This window comes from Rhinolophus ferrumequinum, chromosome 22 (genome assembly GCF_004115265.2).
Source record: "Rhinolophus ferrumequinum isolate MPI-CBG mRhiFer1 chromosome 22, mRhiFer1_v1.p, whole genome shotgun sequence".
In the NCBI taxonomy this organism is placed as follows: Eukaryota; Metazoa; Chordata; class Mammalia; order Chiroptera; family Rhinolophidae; genus Rhinolophus; species Rhinolophus ferrumequinum.
The window spans coordinates 46,629,975-46,655,734 of record NC_046305.1 but is presented as its reverse complement, the minus strand read 5'-3'; the positions used below and the strand labels follow the sequence as shown (position 1 = coordinate 46,655,734).

Below are 25,760 nucleotides of genomic sequence, written 5' to 3'. Positions count from 1 at the left end.
TAGCATTGGGCTATGGCAACCGTAAAGCTTTGGTTTTTCTCCACAGCCCCTCTGGCAAGGGTCCTAGGAAGAGAGTGAGGAAGGGAGAGAATTTAGGATTCTGTCCTTAAGGGCCTGGGAGAGTCCTACCGGTTCAGAATTGGCCATCGTCCCACCCTTGTTTTCAGAAGCGACACTAGCCCTGAGGAAGATTCAGCTATGGGTCCAAATCCGGCTTCTGCCCCTAACTCTAGGACTCTGGGGAAATTATTTTTCTCTCTGACTCTCCTTTTTTATCTGTGAAATTCCTATCTCGCAGGAATGCATGAGGACGACGTCACAGAATCCTGTGGAGAGGTTAACACAAAGCTGGTCTGGCACAGCGCAAGTGTTCCATAAGCAGTTATTATAATTAGAATAATTGTCATTTTAGAGAGCTAGAAATCTTAAGAGATGAGGAATATACAATTCTCAAAAAAAAAAAAAAAAAAGGGGGGAAAAGAAAAGCAGGTTTCTTAATTTTCTGCTAACCTGTTCTCCATTTGGGGTCTTTGGTTTACAAATTCACTGTGTCTGAATCCTCCTCGCACTGACTTCTGTTTTCTGGGAGAGACTTTCACAGATGTTTCAGTCTCGGGCCTGTTTGTCAGAGTAGATATTGATTTCTAAATATAATCATCTCCCATTTTAAAGATGAGAAAATCGGGGTTCATAAAGGTGAAGTGATTTCTCTCAGGTGATAGGGAGAGCCAGGACCCCCGTCCAGGTCTTCCGTGCAAACCCCTGTCCTCCCTCTGTCACTGACCGTGCCACATAGCCCCTCCACTCACTCTGTCTCCCACCCTCTCCCATGCTCCCCGACCCAGAGCAGCCCCACGTTGGTTACACTTTGCCATCAGACTAACACTTTGGGAACCTCAAAAGTGACAAGTCCCAGACGTTATGGTTATGAAAAAAAATCCAGAGTCCCACTGGGATTTTCTTGTATTAAGTCATCACGCTATTCCCTTTGTACAACAGGGCAACCACATCAACAGCCAGGCACTCTTATGTTTCCTACAAAATTCCTGATGCCACTATGTATTTCACTCCTTCATCTTTTGCCCTCTGGTCTCTCTCTTTCTCTCTATTCTATTTCATAGGCAGGGCAAAAGAAGCTCCCAAAATGGGCAAGATCCCCATCTAATAAATGGTGGAAAAGATGTGTCACAACAGGGCACAGAAGTGAACTGATTTTCCTGCTGGCTGAGACTCTTGCCTAAGATCCACTGAGGGTTATTAGCTGAGCCCACAAGACGCTGACTTTGCAAAGTGCTGTGATATGTTGGGCTGTTGGCAACGCAGGAAAATCAATGCTTGGCCTGAATTCCGTGGAGAGAGGCAGAGCTGAGGCTGTAGGGAGGGGCCGGCCACCTGATTCTTGGGCCTGGCTTAGCTGAGGGCAGAGCCGCAAGTGGGCAGATGAGATACAGGGAGGGGTGGGGTGGGCTAGGCGGAGGCTGCTTTGCGCACTGTGTCTGCGGGCCCAGCATTTGGCCATTGGTCATTGTCCACCACATCCATCAGACTTTATTTACCAACATATTCTAGAATGTTTCCTTCTGTGCTGGGCAACCACTCTCTGAGCTCCCACAGCACTCCATCTGGAACACCTGTTTCATTCTTCCTGGAATTGCAGTCAGCCTTTTTAATATCCTTCCACTGGTTTTTAAGTTTCTTAGGATCAGGGATTGCGTCTTAATCATCTGTGGCCTTTGAGCCCTGCACAACTAAGTGCCTAATATGCATTTGCTGAATAAATGAATTAATGAATCAATGAACAAGTCAATTGCTTAGTAACTATTTATGGACTATGTCCTATAATAGGGTTTGGGCAGGATAACCCCTTTTCTGGGCGGGCAGCTCCTTAGCAGAGTCCACCTTATAAAGAGACTGTCTTTCTTTGTTATTTGACTGTTCCCTAAAGTAGTTGAAACTCGTAAGCGTAAATAGGAAACTGACGGACACAAAGTGATTATGATTTCATAGGTGGGATTAGGTGCTTAGGCTGTGGTTAAAATATAAGAGCCTACATGGTTTTGAAAGTTTGGGGAGTTGTTTGCAGGTAGGCAGCTCTGTCCCTGAATGATTGGCCATTCTCATTGAGAATCAAAGCGAAGCCCAACTGGTCCCATGAGAGATGGTCAATGTGACTGTGTCTTCTGGAGAGGCTGAAGCTTCAGACACCTCTCTACCTGGTATGTCTACTTAGGTTGCATTCGTATTTGGAGGTTCTGTTCTTCTCCCACTTAGAAGAATCCGGTTTTCTTGGCTGAGACTCACAGGCCAAGAAATGAAGCCCCATACATTCTTATCACGTTTAGCTCGAGCCACACCCTGAATGGACTGATAAGAAGTCATATCCCTTAATTCACCTTTTACCTGGGTATGCTCCCTCTTTCCTAATGGACCTCGGGAGGATCAAAATAAAATCTAACTATACTTGTGTTTTATCAACGTCTGGGTCTTCATGTAAAGGACCATTTCCTAGAAAATTAGTTCTGAAGCAGAATGTTAAAATAACCAGCACTTATGGATTTTTATTTTTTTTTTTACCTGCCAACCACTGGTGAATGCTTTGCAGGCGTCATCTTCCTTTAATCACGAAGCACCACTGTGAGACAGGCATTTTAATTTCTACTCTGCAGATGAGGAAACTGAATTGGTGGCACCTGACTTGTTCCTTTTCCTGGAGTCGCATGGTGAATAAATGGCAGAGCCAGGACACCTTCCCAAGCCTGTCAAACACCAAGGCCTCTCGTCTCGCCGCTGTGGTACCTGGGACTGCTGTGTCAGAGTCTGTGAGCATCCGAGGGTGAGCGTTTTTTTGCTTCCCCTGATACTTAAGGGACAAACAGGCCAAGTTCGTAGGAACATGTCTCAGTCCTCGTTACCCTCTGATATCCTTACGCAATTACAGCGCGAGTTCACCTGGGGTTCCTGGGGCGTGCCCTGTTTGTGCCCTGTCATGGTTAACTCAGAGGGAAGCTCAGAGCACCGTATGCTGAGACTGTTTTAAACATTAGGTGCTAGGGTTTCTCTTTGATTGTTTCTCTTTGAGGAGCGGAAGGCCCTTAGTCATGAATGGTCTCTCAAAACTCCCTTCCGCCCTTCAACCCCAGTGATACAACACGTGGACAGAGGTGTGTGGGTTCTCCTGCCCATCCAGCTTTGCCTGACCCCCTGGAGGATACATGTTTTCAGGGAATTTTACCAGTCTTCCCAAAGGGACAGCAGGCAGGGATGGGCCCTCCACTGACTGAGACGGAGCCTCAATTATGCTTTGGGGAATAGCCCTTCCTATATAGGGAAGGAGCCCTGTGACCTCCGGGATGCGCTTGTGGAAAACCAGTGAGGCAGGATGCTCCAGATGTGGATATATAGCCCCTGAAGGAGGAGAGGGGCCTTCCCGGTCCTGCTGTTCCTTCTGTCCTTGAGCGCTCTGGCCACCAGAAAGCCATCCATGCACCTGCTGTCTCCCCAACCCCCAGCTTGGCCAGTGGTGTTTAAAATTCCTTTAGGATCTAAGGTTTGAAATGCGACTGTTCCTTGAAAAGGCGGTCTTCCATTCACGCTGCTACGCCTACGCCTCACATTTATGTGGCGCTTTACAGTGTGTAAGTCCCTGGTACCCGTGCTCCTGGGGAATGCTCCCAGCGGTCTGTGGAGTATGGCCCTGTTCATATCTCCGTTTACACGTAAGGAGAGCGAGGACAAGAGAGTAAGACAGCGGTCCGAGGTAGCACAGCAGCTAGATGAGAGGCTTTGGTGTTTGACAGGCTTGGGAAGGAGTCCTGGCTCTGCCATTTATTCACCATGCGACTCCAGGAAAAGAGACTTCTCCAAGGACAGTGAGTGACAGAGATGGCACTGAGACCTGGTGTTTACATTTGCAAGCCCAGAGTTCTTCTCGTTACAGAGCTGCTTCTGACTTACCCAAACACATACACTCTAAGTGGCCTATAAATGGCTGTTAGCTCCAAAGCTCGTAGGAAGAGAGGGCCACAGCCTTAGAAGCTGGGTACCTGCCAGTCTCCCGAGGGGATGCAGGCGTGAGGGGAACGGGCATCCTGGGAGAGGTCTGCTAGCTGGATAACCCTGCCAAAGGCTGAGCCTGCTTTTGGCTCGTAAGTTGCCACCGGAACCCCTCCTAGTCCAAAAAAACCTTTCCTCAAAAAAAAAAAAAAGTTGTTGTTTTATGACTTGCCTGGAGCAGCAAAATGTTTTCTCCAGCTAAGCAATAATGGAAGATGGTGAGCAAATGCTAACTCGGTGATCCCACAGGAACCCTCTGGGCTGTGATGTTTACACAGGATGAGATCAGAAGAGCGGCTACTGGCTCGGGTGCACTGAGCACCCAGAGAGAGCCACAGGGTGTTGGGGACACAGCCCGTTCTCCTCAGGCACAAGAGGCCAGGGAAGAGGTTGGAGAGGGAAGTCATCCCAATTTCTTGCCCTGGTTGGTTCAAAGCAGACTAATAGCAGGGCATTGTGTAACCCCAATAAGAAGAAAAGTGAAAGGGGTAAATACCATGGCACCCACACTCATTTTTTTTTTCATTCATTCATTTGTTCAGTCTCTACATTTGTTGAGCCCCGGGTGAATGCACTGGGAAGCTTCTGGTGATTCCCAGATCTTGTCCTGAGGTAGCTCACAGTCCAGGTGAGAGACGGATATGTCAATAAAGGAATGATGGCTCCGAGTGTTAAACCCAAAAAAAGCAGATTGAATTAGGCAGAATGGTGACAGGAACAGTGCAGGATTAGCTCTGAGGGAGGGTAGACACAAAGGCTTCCTGGAGGAAGAATCCTGTGAGCTGAGCGGGTCCAACATACGAAAAACTGCACAAGTCATTTGCGTGTGGTTTGATGAGTTTTCATAAATTGGAATAAACCAGCTCAATAAATGACCAGTACCCGAGAAGCCCCCTTCCTGTCCCCTCCCAGTCACTAGCCCCCTCTTCCTGACCCCCAAGGACTAACCACTCTTCCTGACTCCTAAAACATAAATTAATTTTGCCTATTTTGAACTTTTTATAAATGGAACCATTCTACGTAAACTGCTTGGTGGCTGGGGTGGAGCTAAAGGGTAACTAGGAGCTCATGGGGAAGGGAGGAAGGTGGAGAAGGGCACTGTGGGAAGAAGGGGTGGTGTGCTCAAAGTGGAGAGACGGAATCACATCACGTGTATGCAAACTGCCAGCTTTCACACACACGATGTAATTTGGGCAGGGATTATCCTGCCCAAACCTTGTTATAGGACATAGTCCATAAATATTTACTAAGCAATTGCTAGAGCATGCAATTCAAGAGGGGGAAAGAGATATGAAATGATATTGGAGAGGAAGGCAGGGAGAGATAGATCGTGGCGAACCTTCTCTACCATGGGAGAGGGTTGGGACTTGAGCCTAGACACCCATGATTCCCAAATCTGACTGACCGTCAAAGTCACCTGGGCAACTTTTAAGGCGGATACATCTCAGGACCCACCAGGAGAGACTTCAGTTTTTTAAAGTTTCTCCCAGATGATTCTAAAAATTAGCCGAGTTTGGGACCCACTTTATAGAGAGAATAGGGAGCTGTACACTGAAGCAAGGGAGTGGCGGGGTCTGCTTTGGATTTTGAACGATGACATTATGGGGGCTGTGGCAGTGGGCAGGAGGTGCCCTAGCCCGATCTGGGATTGTGCGCAGGGTTTTGAGAGGAAAGAACAAGCTTAGATAATTGGGAAGTAGAACTAACCAGATGTGTTGACCAGTGGACATGGAAGGTGATGGAGGACCTAAGGAAGGTACCCACGTTTCTGGCTTGTGTAGGCACCACGGACATGAGCAAACCTTCGGGACAGAAAAAGAAAGTTCATGTTTCTGTTTGATTCACTCATCCGTAATAACTTCACCCCAATTTCTCTACCTATCTTTGTTAAACCATTTATTCACTCGGCAAAGGCTTTTTAAATGCCAGATGTATATCTGACACTGTTCCAAGCACTGAGTCATATGTAAGAGACGGAGTCTAAAGGATACAAAATATTGAGAATTCGCTGTTAGTGTTTTAGAAAAAGTATTTGCTCCTTTTTTTTTTTCCAATCCACTAAATACATGCTAGGAATCATCATAGGTCAAGTTATATCCCAGATGAGTATGTATGAGTTAGTGACGAGGAGAAGAGAGAGAGAAGAACCATCTAGTCATAAGTAGTAATGATTATTTCAACCTGGTGTTAAGAACCTACAATACTGTTCTAGTCCTCACAGCAACTCTGTATTTATTGTATTTATTATCTATGTTTGTACAGGAAATGGAACCTCGCAGAAAATGAAGAATTCCCCCCAGGCACCTAGCAAATAAGTAATTAATGCTAAGCTTCAAACGGGCCCATGTGCCTGAGTGCAAACCAAAATTTAGGGAAATAGTTTCCCTCGTTTTCACATGGAGGGACTGAGGCTGTGAGTGGCGTGTTTTCTGGCCGAAGGTTATATAGCAAAGCCCCGCTGAGTGGAAACAGGCCTTTACCTGTCGCCCTGGGCTGTAACCGCACGTAGCTTGGCCATTGGAGGAAGCTTAGCCGGTCCTGAGCGTGACCTGTGGTTCTGTAAACTGCCTGTGAATATTTTATAGTTGGGATTGGGCTGGAGGTCAGGTTTAGGATCTGGCTGAACTTGGGGTGTTGCTTTGCTCGAGAGTCCTCCACAGGCCAAGGACAGGCCACTTCGGGGCAGGGAAGCACTGCCTATCCCTTCCAGAACTTTTGCCCAGATGTACCCCAGGCTGTTAGAGACACAGCTTTGACCTCAGCTGCTGGATAACTCTCTCCTGTGTTGGGTTAGACTGGGGCAAATCTAGAAATGGAGTCAAAAATCAGCACAGAGTTCTTTAGACACATGCCATCAGCAAAGTAAGAAGAGATCTGCTTTGAGATGCGAGGACGGGGAAATCAAAGAGAATGTCGAGATCCATCTTACACTCAGAGGAATGCAAGCATTTAGGTTGCCCCTCCCTCAGTTTGCTCTTTCATGCAGCCCTCGGAGTCCTTCTGCTCAAAGACATGTGGGACATAAAGTGTCCCGTAAGAACTTACTACGGGGGTTGTTGGAACATGGACTAAGGAGGAGACAAGTGACTGGATTCTCCAAAACCAGAGGATCAAGGTCAGGCAGGGTGGCAGGCACACAGAGCGATTTTTCATAGTCAGTGCTGACATCCTGCTTTCAAAAGGGCCAGGACTCTTCGTCCAAACTTACAGGCTGGGGCCACCTTGCAGAGGAACAGGAAGGCATGACAGCCCTACGTGCTCCCTCCCAGGGTGCCCTTTCTTGCCTCTGCCCACTTCCGGGCAAGGTCTCCTGCTGGTCACCATCGCAGCAGGCCACTGAGGACACACTGACCCCCCCTCCAACCTCCGCTCCCAACTGTCCCGGGGAAAAATTATTTCTGTCAATGTTAGGATGTTTAAAGGGAACGTACCATAAAGAAAAACCTAACAAAATGATCAGCAGACAAAAGGAAGGGAGTACAAGTGTCTGCCTCGTCGGAACTGGACAAATCTGACATTGAGCCAGGGGGTGGGGGCTGCTGTAACTTGCATTTTGAAATGGTGGTTGTTGTTGAGCAGTGACAGGAAAGCAGTAGGGAGTGGAGGGAGAAAGGGAAACCCGCCAGGATCTGCTCTGTTGGCATGTTGTCTCCCTTCTCTGCACAACTCCGGCACCGAGGTAAGGTCAGCGGGGCTTGGCTGGCTCTGGCGCTGGGCCTAATACGGTGGCCCCGCGTGCTGGAGGGTGATTTTCACCTCACATTTGCAGGCTGCCCGTTGGCCAAATGGGCCTCATCCATATGAGTTGTATCCTCTGGCTTTATAACTTCTCTCCCAACACTTTCTGAAGGAAGCCCTGGGCTGCCCTTGAGCATGTTAGCTCAATTCTCTCTGGACTGAAGTATGACCCCCAAGGTGGGTTGGGGAGCACAGTCCGAATCTCATCTTGTACTTCCACATCCTCTGGTCCTTCCGGGAGACCCAGAGTAGGACTGTGCCCCCAACTTCACCTTGACTTATATGGAGATAGGGACCAGAGGAACGGTTCCATCCTTCTTCTCCTTCTCCAGTTACTCCTCCCCTCCCTTTTCCGCCTCTCCCTCCTCTCCCTTCTTCCCTCCTCCTCCTTCCTCTTCCTCTTTTCTTCGTCGTCTCTATTATCATCATTATTACCAGCAGCATCTTTTTTATATCTTTCTGGTCATTGGATAAAGAGGATATGTGGATGGAGTCCTGGTGGGAGTTTATAGTCTAAGATGCGTGATACTGAACAAGAAAGATACAAAAAAGGAGAAATAACAAAATAAGCATCAAACTCTACATATACATCATTAAGAAAATTCACTGATATCTTACGTATCTTCATAATGTTTCAGCTCAAATCCTTGAACTAGTTTAGGCAGCCTTATAATGGAGGCCCATAGCACTTTGAACTTCCTCAGTACGATGTATTATCCTTTTAAGTAATGTCCTATTCAGCTGTGTTTCTTGCTCGCTAGACTCTAAGTGAGCTCTTAGGGAACAGGGCGCGTGTTTATCTTACTCACCATTATTACCCGGCACACAGAAAGTCTCTGGCACCCAGAAAGTATCTGGCATCCAGTAGGAGCTCAACAAGTATGTGTTGAATGAATGGACGAACAGCAGATATTAGCATGAGCAGTCCCCCAAAAGTCTATTGCAGTCAACACGATTGGACAATTGTGTGGACTCCTTAGGGAAGATGGGTCTTGAGAGCAGCAAGTTGCAGTGATATGGAGCCAAAGAGGGGTAATTTACTCATTTAACGAATTCCCGCATTTAAGCACACATTTCTTGGGTGCAGTGGGGGTTACAGAGATGAGGAGGAAATGGCCAGACCCTCTAGCTTGCAGACTGGTTGGGAAAACAAACTTGTAAAATGATAAAATGAAATGTACGTATGTAGATATATATGTATGTATGTATACATACGCACACACACGTATGTATATGGTGGAATGGGTCTATATAAATTAGGATAGAACACTGAGGAAGTCTTCCAGAGGAGGTGGTGCTTGGTGGTCTTTGAGATGAGTCTTGAAGGATGAATGATTCTTTGACCAGAATGGGAGTCATTTCAGCCTGAAGAAAAGTTTCAGACACATGCAAGGAGCATGGTGTAGTTAATAAACCAAAAGTAGTTCTGTTTAACGGGAACACAAGAAATGTCCACATCTGAGAATGGAAGAAGAATCTGGGTTTGGACTGCCCCAAAGGAGAGCCAGAGATGAGGACTTGGGTGTATGTAAATTATTTGGGATGTGATCTCAAGAAGCAAAAGTAAGGGAAGGGAGAGAGTAGGGCAGAGAAGGGAGAAGAGGCAATGAAGCATGGTCCATGAGCTACTTGCTCCTGTGGGCTCAGTCTTGCTGGGGACCTTCTGAGAAACTCTGTAGAATGTCCCACCAGAGGACAGGGAGGCTGGAGCATTTACCCAGGGATACCTGTTCTCCTGTGCTGGAGGGTATTAATTGCCAGAACATTCGGATCTCTTCTACGTGTGTTGAGTCGCCTTCCACAGCTTTGGAGGAAGCAGAGAGCACTGCGTGGGGGATTCTGACATCACGCAAGAAACTGTCCAGAATTCAGAAAGAGAGAAGAAAGAGAATGGGTGCGAGGATAAATCCATAATGAAGTAATGGCTGAGCATTTTTAGTACTGATGCAAAAAACAAGTGAAATGACTGAGATAATTAACGGTTGGAGATAAAGAACGTGAAGGACAATCACGAGTGCTAAATGGCTCGGGGCCAGCTTGCATGGAAGAATGGGAAAGGGGTGGTGTGCCTGCTGTGCTGAGTGATTCTAAAATCTGGTTGGTGACAAGACATCCAGTTCCATGGGTCTCATACACAGAACTTCAGTGAGAACAGAGGTGCAAAAGGAAAGCTCTTTGGGGGCAGGAAAATATGAATGTCATTGAACATAATCAAGCCCACACGTATAAATGACGTGGCTTGTGTCTTTGGGAGTCCAGTGGCAGTCTGAGGAACCCCAGAACTAGCACTGGGCTTGCCCCAGAACTAGCAGAAGGAGGGTGGAAACGCCCTAGGCCTCCCCAGAAGCCAGGAGCAGAGGGACCTGGTGCTAAGGCAATACTGCCAAGCGTATGGATTTTCTTGGGGAACGTTCTCATTCCTTAGTTGTTCTCTCTCTTGGCCCCTGTCTCCTAGTTCTTCCAGACATCTAACCTGGACCAAATTCCTGTTGGACTTCATTTCTCCTCGTTGTCTGTCCGGGTTGTAAATTGACGTGATAGATGAATAACCCTCAGGCGTTAACAGATCGTGGTCATTGCTGTAGAGAAAATTCGATAAAACAGGTTCTGAATGCAGCTCTACTGCCTACGTCTCTGCAGTCTTTGGGAAAGTCTCTTAACCTTTTTGATGTGTGGCTTCTCAGTCAATGTGTATTCAGCCCTCCTCATAGCTCAGAAGCACTTATGCCTCCCCAAGCTATTTTTGGGGGGAGGCTGAAAAGCTCTTGTGAGCAAAAGAAATGAATCTCTAATGTAGCATTTCAGCCACGAGTGGGGACGAGCTTGAATTGTATAGCACACCTCTTCACAAGGTCAGTTTTATGGGCAAGAATATTACTAATTTCATCAGCTTTTCCCCTGTATGTGTAATTAGGACAAGGTCAGGCATTTATCTCCAGGAAGCGAACTAGTAAACCTTTATAAAAGCAACATAAGCAGATGGTGCAGCTTGCAAACTTGATCACACTGTGTGTCTGTGGGTGTGGGTGTGTAATTTTTTTAAAATAAATTTTATTGGGGAATATTGGGGAACAGTGTGTTTCTCCAGGGCCCATCGGCTCCAAGTCATTGTCCTTCAATCTAGTTGTGGAGGGCGCAGCTCAGCTCCAAGTCCAGTTGTTGTTTTCAATATTTAGTTGCAGGGGGCACAGCCCACCATCCCATGTGGGAATTGAACCCACAACCTTGTTGTTGAGAGCTCCCGCTCTAACTAACTGAGCCATCCAGCTGCCCCTCCGGCAGCTCAGTGGCAGCTCAGCAGCAGCTCATTATCTTCAATCTAGTTGTGGAGGGCACAGCTCACTCGCCCATGTGGGAATCGAACCGGCAACCCTGTTGTTCAGAGCTCACGCTCTAACCGACTGAGCCACCTGGCTGCCCCCACACTGTATATATTAACTGTCTGAGCATAATTTGCAGATATTATGCTCTTTTATTCGTAAGTATTTTATTGTGTATTTCCTAAGAGAAAGGACTTCCTATTACCTAGCATATAACGTATTAATTTATATGTAATAATAATGTATTATAATACATATATCAAAATCTATAACCCATACATTCAGTCTTAATAATTATTCCAAGAATATGCTTTTTAGCCATTTTTGTGGTGGGGGGGTCTAGATGCCTATCCAGGATCCCACATTTTATTTGGTTATCGTGTCTCTTTAGTCTCCATGATTTTGGAGCAGTTCTCCAGCATCTCTTTGTCTTGGTGCCTCAATCATCGTATACTTTGAACACAGTTGTACAACTATTTTAAAATGTATTTAAACACTACTGTGATCAATAAAATAAAAAAATTAATTAAAGTTAGCTTTATGCTTTTAGGTATTTTTAAGTATAAAAGGCATTTATATGTGAAAATATTAGAAATCGGTGAGATAATATCCGGCACATTAAGTAGCTGCTTAGGACTTGGCAACTGCTGGTAGTAGTAGTAGTAGTAGTAGTAATAGCAGGGGTAGTAGTAGCACAGCAGTAGTAATAGTAGTCGCGGTGTTAGTAGTGGTAGTCATAGTAGTGGTGGGAGTAGTAGTAATAGCAAGCAGCACAAATAACGACAGTAATAGTAGTCGCAGTGGTAGTATTAGTAACAGTGGTGGTGGTGGTGGTGGTGGGAGTAATAGCAGCAGAAGTAGTGATCGAGTATTCATAATGGTAGTGGCAGGAGTAATACTAGTGGTGGTAGTAGCAGCACAGCAGTAGTACTAGTAGTCATAGTGGCAGGAGTAACAGCAGTAGTAACAGGAGTAGTAACAGCAGTAGTAACAGGAGTAGTAACAGCAGTAGTAACAGCAGTAGTAACAGGAGTAGTAACAGGAGTAGTAATAGTAGTAGTAACAGCAGTAGTAACAGCAGTAGTAACAGCAGTAGTAACAGGAGTAGTAACAGGAGTAGTAATAGTAGTAGTAACAGCAGTAGTAACAGCAGTAGTAACAGCAGTAGTAACAGGAGTAGTAACAGCAGTAGTAACAGGAGTAGTAACAGCAGTAGTAACAGCAGTAGTAACAGCAGTAGTAACAGGAGTAGTAACAGCAGTAGTAACAGCAGTAGTAACAGCAGTAGTAATAGTAGTAGTAACAGCAGTAGTAACAGCAGTAGTAACAGCAGTAGTAACAGGAGTAGTAACAGCAGTAGTAACAGCAGTAGTAACAGCAGTAGTAACAGCAGTAGTAACAGGAGTAGTAACAGCAGTAGTAACAGGAGTAGTAACAGCAGTAGTAACAGCAGTAGTAACAGCAGTAGTAACAGCAGTAGTAACAGCAGTAGTAACAGCAGTAGTAACAGGAGTAGTAACAGCAGTAGTAACAGCAGTAGTAACAGCAGTAGTAACAGCAGTAGTAACAGCAGTAGTAACAGCAGTAGTAACAGCAGTAGTAACAGGAGTAGTAACAGCAGTAGTAACAGCAGTAGTAACAGCAGTAGTAACAGCAGTAGTAACAGGAGTAGTAACAGCAGTAGTAACAGCAGTAGTAATAGTAGCAGAAGCTAGTCGTCGTCGTCGTCATCGTTGTCGTATTGCGCACACATTGCTTTGTTGGAGCCTCCCAGTGGTCTCTGAGAGGCAAAGGGCAGAGGTCTTAAACCCATTTTGCGGTGAGAACGTGAAGGGTTAGATAGGGTGCCACCTTTTCCAAGATCTTGCAGTTTGAAGTTGTCAAACTCAGGAGTAGAGCCCAGGTCTTCCAACTCTGAAAGCCCGGCCTGGAGAGTCCAGGGAGGGTGCTGTCTTAGCTACAGTAAAATACCACAGACTGGGTGCCTGAAACAACACACACTTCTTTCTCTCAGTTCTGGAGGCGGGCAGTCCAAGGTCAGCGCACCTGCAACAGATTCCGTGTCTGGAGAGAGTTCTCTCCCTACCTTGTGGACGGTCCCCTTCTTCCCGTGTCCTCGCCTCCTCCTCTTCTTACCAGGACCCTAATCCCATCACAGGACTCTCACCCTCGTGACCTCATCTAACCCTGATCACCACCCAAAGGTGCCACCTCCAAATACCATCACAGTGGCGGGGGTGGGTGGGGGTAGGGCTTCAATACATGAACTGGGGGGACACACAATCACTCAGTCCACAGCAGCAGCCATGTTCGTGTTTGAGGATGTATTTTACATCCAGGGAGAGTGGCACTTCACCGGTCACTGGTCCCTCAGTGGTGCCACAGTGTGGTTCACAGAGCAGGTGACACCCTGGGGTGCTTCCTGTCTCCTGCATTTGGCTTGGCCAAGCCAACCCATTTGCTTTGGAAGGCAGTCAGGCAGGGGTGGCAGTCACCTTACTGAAAGTGAAGTCTGTCCATGAGGCTCTCCTCCCCCTCAGGCTTCTCTGGGCGGTGGTCCAGGCCCTGAGGTAGGGGCTGTTGTGACAGCCAGATTCCTGGGGCACATTAGCTCTCGTTCCAGAAACGACACTGCTCTGGGTGCAGGACCCCTGGGTCCAAGGGATGACTCCATCGCTGACTCCATCACCCCCTTCTACTAAAACATGGGGGCTGGACCTTCTCTTGGATCCATCCATTCTGAGGGTCCCTGGACATCCTGTCTCTGGACATCCTGAGGCCTGCAGCTGTGTGGGGACCACTGTGAGCAGCCCAAGGGCAGGACTGGGGTTGGGCACCAGCTCTTTGGACAAGACAACAAAGAGAAGGCACGGCCTGGGCAAAGAGGGGGTAGCAGAGGGAATGCCTTGTCATCTGATCCATAGCTAATTAATCCTTTGAAAATGCCCTCTGGGGACATGTCCGTGAAGGACGTCACTGAGGTGGGGGAAGAATGCAGCCTGTTGTCGGGGCCCCGGACACAAAGGCCTATCTGTGCACACGTGGGCACTCCCGATCCAGGCTGGATCAGCTGCTCTTGTTTCCTCCTTCACCATCACAATACAACTACACAGTTACAGTCTGCCCTTCTACCCCCGCCCCAGGAGAGCTGGGCAGTGGGATTTCTGCCCACTGGATGCCCGCTGAGCACAGCCAGTAATACCAGCCTCCCGGCCCACTTGGCTCCTGGAGAGTCTAGAGTTTCAATAGCCTGTTTCTCCCTGCCCTCATTTACTGCCCTCTCTCGTCTTCCCTTTCTCTCACCCGCCCCGGCACACGTGTGAGTGGCAGATCCAGGGTGATCTGGACCCAGCTGATCACCAGGGAGCCAAGCCTGGAAGCTTGAGAGATGACCAGCTGGGCAGTAGCCAGCCATGGTGCAGGGTCACTCTGCAAACACTTTCCTCGGGCGGTGGAGCGGCAGCTGCCCTGGCCCACCACCCTGATCCCTAGGAAACCGGGCAAGGGACGTTCTCTCTGGGATGGAGCCCCTGCCAGTGGCCCCAGCAAGGAGCCAGTATGGCATCAGTCAGGGAGCCTAGGATGTGAATTTGGACTCTGATAGTCTGGCTGCTGCAGTATAGGCAGGGCCTTACCCTCTGTGTCTCAGTTTCCTCCTTTATGTAAAATGGGATCAGAGTTCTTACATCACGTGGTTGTTGAGAGCATCCTGTGGGCCCTGGCAGAGGGCCATTTCTAATAGGGGGGACAAGGAATGAATAAGGGGAGTCTAACGTATGTTAGAAGCCGGTAAGGCCTATGGGAGAAGAGCTGAGCAGGACTTAAGCGGAATCAGAAGGTACACGTTGGGGGGAAGGTTTGAATTTTTAACAAGCTTATGAGGAAAGGCCCAGTGACAAGACGACATTTATGGAAAGACTCGCAGGAGGTGAACGAGGAAGCTGACTCCTGGGGGAAGAACATTCCAGGCAGAGGGGACAGCTAAGCAACGTCGTGAGGTGGAGATACGTCTGGTGACTGCTGAACAGGAGGCCCACACGCTGGAGAGGGAGAATGAGGGTGCGGGTGACAGATGAGGGGAAAGGGGACCAGATCGTGGGGGGCCTTTTGTGGGTTTGCTAGGGCTGCGGTAACAAAGTTGCAGAAGCCAAGTGGCTTAAAAGCCGAGTGGCTTAAACAGCAGACATGCATTGAGTTCTGGAGGCCAGACGTCTGAGATCAAGGCGACGCCAGGCCGCGCGCCCCCTGAAGATACTCGGGAAGGATGTTCCAGGGCCCTCTCTCGCTGTCTGGTGACTCCAGTCTTTATACCGCATTTTCCTTGCTCGTGTGTCAGTGTTAAAATTTCCCCTTTTTCGTAGGGCGTACCCTACTGACCTCATTTTAGCTTGATTACTTCTATAAGGACTCTGTCTCCAGATATGGCCACATTGGAAGTTACTGCGGGTTAGGACTGCAACATAGGTTTTTCGAGGGACACAATTTTAACCCATAACTGCTTCCTAGGCCACTGTAAGGATGGCCTACGGTGTGTTTTTTCTCTGAGTGATACGGGAGCCATTTGAGGGTCTGACGCCAGGAAGGCAGGACATGCGTTTAAAGGGAGGACCAGTCTCCCCAGAGATTCTTTCTCTCTCTGGTCTATGGGGTTGGAGGCCTGATGTCCGTCCTGAGATATTGAATCTCCCAACAGGTTTCTTCTGCTAATTACTCTGTGGGAAGGTGAGCTTTGGGGCCCCTTTCTTTTATCACTCTTACATGCACTGATTGCCAGGATCCTTGGGCTCGGCGTCCATGACCTTCCCCACCTATCACCTGTCCTTCCTTTCATCTACCAGCGCTAGCTACTCAGGCCTTGGAGATTTCTTATCCATGCTTACCTGCAGCACTCCGGAGGGTCAGCCCCACTCCTTCCAGCCGTGAGCACCTGGGAACATTCATGCCTTATCTCTGTCCTCCTGAGTGAGATGGGAGCCATTTGAGGGTCTGGAGGCCATTTTCTGCCTTTGGGTTCATTCCAGCCGAGTATTTTGGCCCTGCCCTCAGCTAACCAGCTCCCTCATTCTCTGGATGGATATTTGTAGAAGGATCACCTCTAAACACCAATCCGGTTGTTATAAAAACCAATGATACTTAGTGCCAACGATGGCACTGAAAACCTGGTCTCCTTGCGGCTGGCCATGGTAGACATTGTTGTAATTCTTTAGAAATGTAATTTGGCAATATGTATACAGTGTAAAGAGATCTACGGGTGTGTAAACCCTTTGATTCGGGAATCTCACTTGTGGGAATACAGCTCAAGAAGATAAACCTAAATAGGAAAACACTTCATATAAAAGAAAGTGTACATCACAGAAATTTACGATGTGGAAGAACTGGAAATAATAACACTGACTAGTGGTCATTAAGTGCTTATGTATTACACTAGGCATCGTTAAATTCTTTATTATTTTATGTCGTGGTCACCACATCTCTGTAAGACAGAAGCAGCTATTTTGTGGTAAGAACTGCAGTGAGCTCCATCTAACTTTTGGAATTTCCTGCAGGCACCCACCTAGTAGTAAGGGGGAAGAGTGCTGTCCCCTCGTTGGGACTGCTGGCTTGGGGGCTGCCCTACAGCTAGGCTCATTTCCTCCAGGTTGAACATGACCATTTCCTGTCCTTCCCCCTCTTCAATAATTAGAATGAGACAGGCTAAGTGCCACAGCTTAGCGACCTAATGACGCGAATCATTACTAAGCAAGCTCTGCCCGCCCTCATTTTCAACTTGGGTTTACGAATCTGATAGGACTTTACATGAATCGGCTTAATTTTGTTAATCGAATAAATCAGGGGAGGAGGCCACATCGTTTTCGATCTAGCTCCTCATTTAAACCTTCAAGATCTGCCTCCTGATTTGTTTCATTTAGGATAGTAATTCTCTCCCTCAAGTATTTTCTACTACAGATCCCACGATACGTGCTCCAAGTCTTCACGCCACATGTGGGTTAGCTTAGACAAGCAGGGCAGTGCTAAGAGACCCTCTAGGGTGCGATAATTGTGCTAAAACTCATCCATTACCACCTTTTTCTCTTCTTTTTAAATTACTCAAGAACTCCTCCTACATAAAGCTACAGATGGAGCTTTTATCAGCTATCTCTTAGCTCCAAAGCATAATCTGGGTTGGGTCGTTGGCAAACTGCCTCGGTTTCCTCACTTTGAAATAGAGTGAGCATTGCAACTTCACAGCACTGCCGGGAAGATGACGGAGACTTAGGGGCCAGTACCTCCCACAATACAGAGATGGCCCTCGGTACGCACTCACTCATTTAAGCTGGCGCCATCCATCATTCATTCATTCGGGCATTGTGCAGAACGGTGGATGCTGTCCTGAGCCCTCCCCACCCCGCGGGGAGCTACTGGTGACCGTGGCAATCCCAGCAGCGAGGCAGAGCCCAGGTTTGATTGAGCACCTGACTTTCCTATCAGGAAAGGCGGGCTCCTTTACGCGGCAGTCTGCTGCAGCAGGCTGCCTTCTGCCGGGGGGTGCAGACGAGGGAGCGACGCCCTAGCTGGAGATGAAGGCGGGCACAGAGAAGAAAGTATTGTCCTGGTGGAGGGAATACCTTGGCCTGCAGTGTGACTACCGGCTCTGAGTTAGTCAAGCCTTTTAACCTTTGGTTTGGGGGGTGAGGGAGGCAGGGGTGGGAAAGTGATCTTTATTGAGTAGGTGTACTTATTATAGAAGGCAAGGAGTGTCTTACACTTCGAAATGACAGTCCCTGGACAATTCAGGAGTGATTGCTGCCCATAGAGACTCCAAACATGCTAAAATCACAATCTCTTTCGTTGTTACGTGTTTTTTCCTTTTCTTTTTTTTTTAAAACAGGAGCTGGTGAAAAAAAGAGCGAGAGCGACAGAAAGAGAGAGAGAGAAGAAAAATAAGGAGAAAAGAAAGTCAAAAGGAGTGGGTTGTTTCCTAAAGGAAAATGCTGCTGTACTCATATAGGTGAATTCTCTTCCGGTGGTACCCCCTCCGCTCCCCTGCTCTTGCCACTGTCACCCCTGACTTGTCACTCTTGTTCTAGGCATCCGGCTGTCCTTGAAGGGGTTGGACGGATGAAGCAGAATCCCTAAGGCTGGTGTCCTAAGGGAGTGCCAGAACCATGCATTCATTCGACAAAGACTTTTGGAGGCAGGCACGCTTCTTTGTGTTGGAGAATCCATACCTGAGAACAAGACAGCTCTCATGGAGCTTCCCTTCTAGTGGAGAGAGGCTGGCACCAAACACGTGGCAAGGAGGGCAAGTTCAGAGAGTCGGAGGAGTTGTGAGGAGAAGAAAATGAGGCTTTGATGGATTAAATAACACGCCCAAGTTCATGCATTAATAATAGAGGACAAAGGCAGGAGTCAGTGCCATACTTCTCTGGCACCAAAAATTCACGCTCCTGACTCTGTGCAACACAAGCTCTCCTGCATAGCTAGTCCTTTCATCACAGCTGAAGGAGGACGTGGCCTTACCTTTGCATAGCATTTTATACTCTTCCAGGCTATTTCCAGCACGTCACCTCATTTCACCTTGGGGCATCATTATTTCCAGCTTCTCCTCCGAGGCCTGCCACGAACGCAAAGGAAAATGGCAGGAGCGGATCCTCTAGCAACGGAGCCAATTAAGCGTCTTGCAAATATAGAGCAGTTAAATCCCATGACATGAAGGACCAAGAAAAGCCTTGAGTTGGCCATGACTAGAGCAGAACTTTGCGGGGCCGGAATTTAAATAGGAAAAGACCTTTCCTTTCTCCTAACGTGACCCGCAGAAATTAGTTCCGGGCAGACTCCTCAGTGTTGAAAGAATGTACCAGTGAGGAGCGCCTGTGTCCTTAGGTTCCTTGGGAATGGCAGCCACGCTCCATTTTCCGGCATCTCCAGGGTTGTATCTTCCACTTAGTAGGACTGCATGTATTCCTATAAGCGTCCAGTCTTAGCTATAAGGTCAGCACTCGACTGTTTACAATGTACGTGGACACACTTGATCTTGTCTAACGCTCACATGAACCCCATTGGGTAGGTTCTGATATTCTTCTTCGTTACAGATGGTGACACGGAGGGCCAGAGAAGGCGTCTGACTCTGTGTTTCTGTGGGGTTTGCAGATGAGCTGGGCCGAGACTCGGGATGCCACGTCTTGCCCGCCACCATGCCATGCAGCCACTGGAAGGACACTTACTTTTGCGATGCCTTTGGAAGAAACTCTTTCTCAATTGCTTTACATACGTCCATGCCTTTTGAAGCAGAGGACGTGAGGGGTGAGGAGTGTGTGGTGTGGTGTAACGGTTTCTTGATGAATAAAGAACATATTTGTGAACATATTTCTTTCTGTCCTGCCCAATTTATCCTTTTTTTTTTTTTCACTCTGCCTTTTGATATCGCCGGGCCAGTCCATTGCAGTCCTTGTCTTCTCTTTGTACGTTGAAGCTCTCAGTCAGAAGTCAAGCTTAGTACAAACTTGTAGGCAACTTCCGTAGGCGGGTAAGTTGCTACCACCCTTCAGAGGGGCCATGAGGCAATGAGTTGGAGAAGCTTTGAAAATGTTTATAATGTTTGATCCTGCCATTCCCTTTCTAGGGACGTAGCCTAAGAAGACATTCAGGAGTGTGCATGAGTGCTTCTGTACAAGAGTATTTTCATGATGCTATTTATAAACTTGAAAATCGAAAGCAGTTTTTAATACAAGGGGCAATTGGACATTGACTAAATAAACTACCGCATGATAGAATGTTATCCAATTGCAATTGCAAAAAATTATGTAACTGCATTATGATGTACTCATGATAGATGAAGTAGGTTGTAAAACAGCATGTACATTATGATAATTTTTGAAAAAAGCAATAAACATGGGGATAAATCACAGGAGAATATACACGGACATTTTTTTGGAGTTACTTCTGGGGATGAGTTATGGATGGTTTTTGTTTCGTTCTGTATGATTTTCTTATTTTCTATGTTGAACAAGTGCTACTTTTAAAACAAAACGCTTAAATACGATTTAGCATGAAATATTGGCTGTCTGTTAAATAAGCCATAAAGGCTCTGTGTCGGGCCAGGCGTAAGGGTATATTAGCCATAACCATGATTTCATGAGGCAGACAAAATGTTTCTGCTGACTTCTGAATTGGGGGCTGTGTCTGTGTTCTGAAGGGTTCAGGTAGGGTTTCCAGGCGGGAATTCCCGCCGTTCTCAGGAATTTTTTTTGCTTTCCCATTCCCAAATCCTGAGAAAAGTTGGTTGGGAAATCGGGAAAATCGGCTCCTTGAACCCAGTAATACCCACAATGGGAAATAAACGTACTACTCACAATGTATCTCTTAGACATTTTTCCTATTTATCCCTAGGCTTTCCGGGCGGGAATTCACGCCCATTCTCGGGAATGTTTTTCGCTTTTCTGTTCCTGAATCCTTACAAAAGTTAGCCAGGAAATCAGGAAAATCAGCTCCTTGAACCCAGGTAGTTGGTAGTGTCGGCCATCACTTTGTGGAAACAATTCATCGTGGAGAACAGAAAAGTTTATATCTCGGGATTCAGGAACGGGAAGCGAAAAAAATTCCTGACAACAGGCAGGAATTCCTGCCTGGAAACCCTAGTTTCAGGAAAGCTGTTATGGAAGAAAAAATAGTCTCCTCCTTAAGCATTTCAGTCTTACTGGGGAGAAAAGTAAAAGTCCCCATCAAAGTATGAGAGCACACTGAACAGAACGATGCGAGTACCTGTGTGCATCCAGGAGTGACCAGGAGATAAGTTGCTGCCTGAGGGCAGCTGGGCCTAAAAGAGCGGCTAGAAAGCCAGGGGGAGGAGGAAAAGGGTGGGCAGACCCCGGCCCGGGTGGGAAGAGGCCTTTCCTTCTGCTCCTCCCCTAGATTTCCAAGCCACCTGCTGTAACTCTGCTGTAACCCCATACACCTGTGTCCTCGGGCACAGCCGGTGTTGCCAGACCCTCTGTGAGGTGCCTGACCCAGGCGGGCAGGCGGGTGTGGTGCCAGGGTTCCCCGCTGGAGAGCACGGCCCTGCCTCACACCAGCTGGGGGGGCCCTGTCCCCCTGTCCTTCACGAAGCTGGGTCACAGCTGCCAAAGCAGTTTGCTTTACTCTTGTGCTGTCGCTGAGCAGCCGAGGCAGGAGCGTGGACGGCGCAAGAGGCTGAGGCGTCCTCGTGGCATGTGACGTCAGGGCAAGCACCCCACGTCCCTGCGTGGCCCTGGTCACTGATGATGCCCGTGGTTCATGGGCAGCATGCTCATTGGACTACCAAGCACACGTCGGGATGCAGGTGCCCCAAGCTACCACCCAGGCCCCTCATACACACCCATCCAGACCCTTGGACTCCTGAGCCCCCCTTAAATTGGTGGGTCAGTGTAAGGGAGCCCCTCTCCCCTCCTGCCCCATCCCACAGCCCAGCTCCGAGGTGCAGTCCTGTGAAGCCCCATCTGGGCGGATGTGCTCCAGCCGGTTCATCTCCTGCAGTGAGTCAGCGTGTCGTGGGCCTCCACTGCCCCTAGAATCTGCTTCGTCAGGACAAGCCTCTGCTTCGTGGGGGGCCTTGGGGGAGCACGCACGCGAGCTGACAGACCCCGGGCTTACCTCAGCGTAAGTAGCCCGAGAAGAGAACTGTGACAAGGTTTCACTGCCAATAGCAGCTGTCCATGTTGGTGGACTTTGTAGTCACCCCCAAAATATCGTCTAAGAAAATGGGATGCTTTGATTCATTCATTCAGCCAGTCAGTCCTTCAGTTATTCAACAAATATTCATTCAAGAGCTACTTATTCATGTTAGTTGCTAGGAGAAATGGGGACGATTCGGAAAAGACCCAGCAATTCCACACCTGGGTATACTCATATAGGCGATATAATTGAAAACATATGTCCACACAAAAGATTATACAGGAGTGTTCACAGCAGCATTATTTATCCTAGCAAAAAGTGCTATCAACCCAAATGTCCATCGAGTGTCGAATGGGTAAACAAAACTTGGTATATCCATGCTGGGATATTATTTGGCCATAAAAAGGGATTGAGGGGTTGATAATGCTATAGCATAAACGAAGCTTGAAGACATTTCGCTAAGGGAATGAAACCAGCCACTAAAGGTCGCATTGCATAATTCCACTGACGTGAGATTCTGGAACAGGCAAACCTCCACAGGTTCTGTAGACAGAACGTAGATTCGTGGTTGCCCAGGGTTGAGAAGATGGTAGGAGGAGCTGGGGTGATGGCTAAGGGCAGCAGGATTTTTTTTGTGGGGAGGGTGATAAAAAATGTTCTACATTTAATTATGGTGCAGGGGCGAATGGGGTTCTATCTCTGTGAATCCAACTCCAGATTGGGAGGCCTGGCTCGGCCCTTATTTGTTCTCTTTGGTGGGCCAGGGTGTGCCTGACCCTAGCAGCCTTGCCGCGGCCACTAGACTACAACAAAGCCTTAGTCTCTGCAGATGAAAAGCTAAAGCATGAGGTCAGACCACATGCAGGGCAATGATTCCTCTAATTGCTAGAAAACCAGGCTGCAAAAGGCATTTGCTCCTTCCTCTGCAGGGGCCTTGAAGTAGGGTACCAGCGGCATAGAGAGATGGGGTGACCTATAGGATACCCGTCGGCCCCACAGCTGCTGTGTCCTGCGGGACACCTGGGCTGTCCAATGCAATCTAGCTCCAGCCTCTCTTTTCCTGGTACTGTCATCCCAGGCAACTCACCCCTTTCTCCAAACATCCCTGCGTCTTCGGGTCTTCATCCCTTTGTTCACACTGTTTCCTCTGCCCTGATGCTCTTTCTTCATCGTTCCCTGTGAAAATCCCACTCCTCCTTCAAGATCTGGACCAAAGGCACCTCCCTCCACCTACCACGCGTTCCTATACTATCTGCTTTCCTGCCGCTGTCCAGCGTCAGAATGAGCGTCCCCCTCCTCTGCAACTCCCAGCCCACCCCATTACCATGTGCATGTCTGGGTGACAGCACCGCCCAACTGCCTGTGGTGGACATTTCTGGATGGTGATCTCCTTGAGGGCAGGGCTTTTATATGATGCCAGTTCATATCCTCCCTGGTGCCCAGTGCAATGCCTCACACACAATTATGTCCTCCAGAAATGTCGGCTGAGTTATGGCATGATATTTTTCTAGTCAGGTGAGCTGTATTCGGGGAACAGATTTCACAGATGGAACCTGTTGGCAGAATTTTCAGCTCCCTTAGCCCAATTGTTCACTCGGGGCTGCATTCAGCGGTCACTTCTGCATCTCTGTATCTCTCTGTGCCTTCCCTCAGATCAGCTAGTCCATTGCTACCTGCCAGCAGCCTCTGCAGAGCACCCTGGGAACAGGGTCTGTGTACCACTAGAATGCTCTAAGGACTGGAGAGGGAGTTGCTGAAGCCGAGAGATTTTCAGTTCATTATGTTCTGTTCAGTTAAGCCATCAGTGATATTTCTTCTTTAGACCCTTATGCTTTTCTGCCAAACATAAAAATATTCCAACCATTTGCATTCATATTGGTGAACTTCAGAGAAACACGATGAATCTTTTGACAGAAGACTGGTTTGTTTTTCCCCCTCTGTGAGATTTTTAAAGGTCTGTTGTCCTTCTGCACAGCATTTTATTATGTGTCGGTGGCCAATTTGTTTTCCAGAGGAGCACATCTCCAGATTTATAACGAAAGGCAAGCAAAGTGGGACTTCATGGCCTTGGCCGGACACCAAATGAGAGCTAATATTTTGCAGCAGGAAAGATGAAATAACAAATCCCTGAGTTGCAATTTTGGTTTCTCCTTCTGTTCCAAAACAATTGTTCAAATAACAAACTCCTGTCCTCATCACAATGATTAGTTAATGAAAGTGTGCCCGTATTTCAAAAGTATATTTTTGTTTTTTCGGTCTTAAATGTCATTCTGGGATTGGCAAATACTTTGGGGTTGTTACCTTTGATTAAGGCAGAGGACTCTGGTTAAATGAATTAACAATTCATTGAACCTAATGAACTGGAAGAGCAGACAGAAATCTGGTTGACTAATTGTTATTCTTTCTTGTGAAAATGAGCTGTCATCTAATCTTTAGCCAGTACACAGAAATGATGAGTACATGTATTTAGTAGGATGGAGTTATTTATGCTTGAAACTCTGTATTGTATACTTACTTGATTACTTTCAGACTGTGAAATCAGGAATGTCATTGTAACATAAGCCCTGAACCATTCTGCCATCTCATTTGCTTCTAAGAGCATTTGCTTCTAAGAGCAAATGAGGGTCTTAACTGATTTAATTTCTTCTGTCAGGATATAAGCTTTAAGAGCCCTAGAGATTCCCTCTCATGTCCCCAACCCCTTGCCTCTCACGGTGGTTGTTCTTGGTTGCTCAGATCCCTTATACTGTGGAAACTCTACTTTGCACACATATGTGTGCACGTACACACACACACACACACACACACACACACACACACACACACACTCTCCTAGCTACACACACAGGCTTTCCCGCTTGTCTCTCTCTCAAGTTCCTCTCGGAGGTTGTTCCTTCTTTGTGGACTCTGTTCTCTGCTTCAGTCTTCAAGGGTGCTAATAGATTCATTTCTTTCTCATCCTCCCAAGTGACATATTTCATCAAATCTAAGATGTCACCGATTGCAAGATGTTCCATCAGTTTGTGTGCCATTAAGGAAAAACAATTATAATGGCCAGAATCCTGAGATTTAAAGTGATGTCCTGATTTTAAAGATGTTGCAAGATGACACTATGTGAGCCTTAGAGTCAGTGAAACGTGGCATTTGAATTTAGAAGGGAGGCTTGTTGAATATGGCATCTTGTTGTATCTGCAGAAAGAGGGTAAGAGAGCTCTCTGGTATCCCTTTTATAAAGGACACTAATCTCATTCATGAGGGCTTCACCATGGTGACCTAATTATGTCCCAAAGGTCTCACCTCCTAATATCTTGATACTGGGAGTTGCAATTTCAACATATAAATACGGGGAGGGGAGCACACACAAGCCTTCAGTCTATAACAAGGACCAATGTTCGTTCATGAGAATGAATTTGTACCAGAAGTTGTACCAGATGCTCCCTGCTTCCTGCTAAGACCTCCCTCTTCTATAAGTAGCCCCTTGGGATAACTTAGGAAGTGGACTTGCCTTGTATGTAAGTTTCCTATACGCTGAGCAAATTAACTACAAATGTAATAGCTTAAAACAATACACATTTATTATTTTATAGTTTTGTAAACTAGAAATCCAACACTGGTCTCACTGGGCTAAATTCAGTGTTGGCAGGGTTGCACCCTTTTCTGGAGGCTCCCGGGAGAATCTGTTTCCTTTTCCAGTCTTTGGAAGCCACCTGTATTCCTTGGCTTGTGGTCCCTCCTCCATCTTTAAAGTCAGCAATTATAAGTCAAGTACTTTTCACTTTGCATCTCTCTGATTCTCTGCCATAGTCATATCTCACTCTCGCTTTCTTCTTCTGCCTCCCTCTTCTACTTTTAAGGACTCTTGTGATTACATTGAGCTGATTCGGATAACCCAGTATAATCTTCCTATTTTCACATTGTCTAATTACCAACCTAATTCCATCTGTCATCTTAATTTTCCTTTGCCGTGTAATTAACATAGTCACAGGTTCTGGGTATTAGGACATAGATATCATTGGG

General features: G+C 47.3%; 1 long non-coding RNA gene across 1 annotated transcript in view; it reads left to right on the top strand.

The window, feature by feature from the left end:
* The window catches only part of LOC117014343 (uncharacterized), a 44,222-nt gene extending 25,242 nt beyond the window's left edge, over window positions 1-18,980 (top strand). The window contains exons 3-5 of the long non-coding RNA XR_004421490.1: window positions 2,667-2,833; window positions 17,980-18,099; window positions 18,179-18,980. This is a non-coding gene — a long non-coding RNA (uncharacterized LOC117014343). The remainder of the gene's footprint in view (window positions 1-2,666; window positions 2,834-17,979; window positions 18,100-18,178) is intronic.
* The last annotated feature ends 6,780 nt before the right edge of the window (window positions 18,981-25,760 follow it).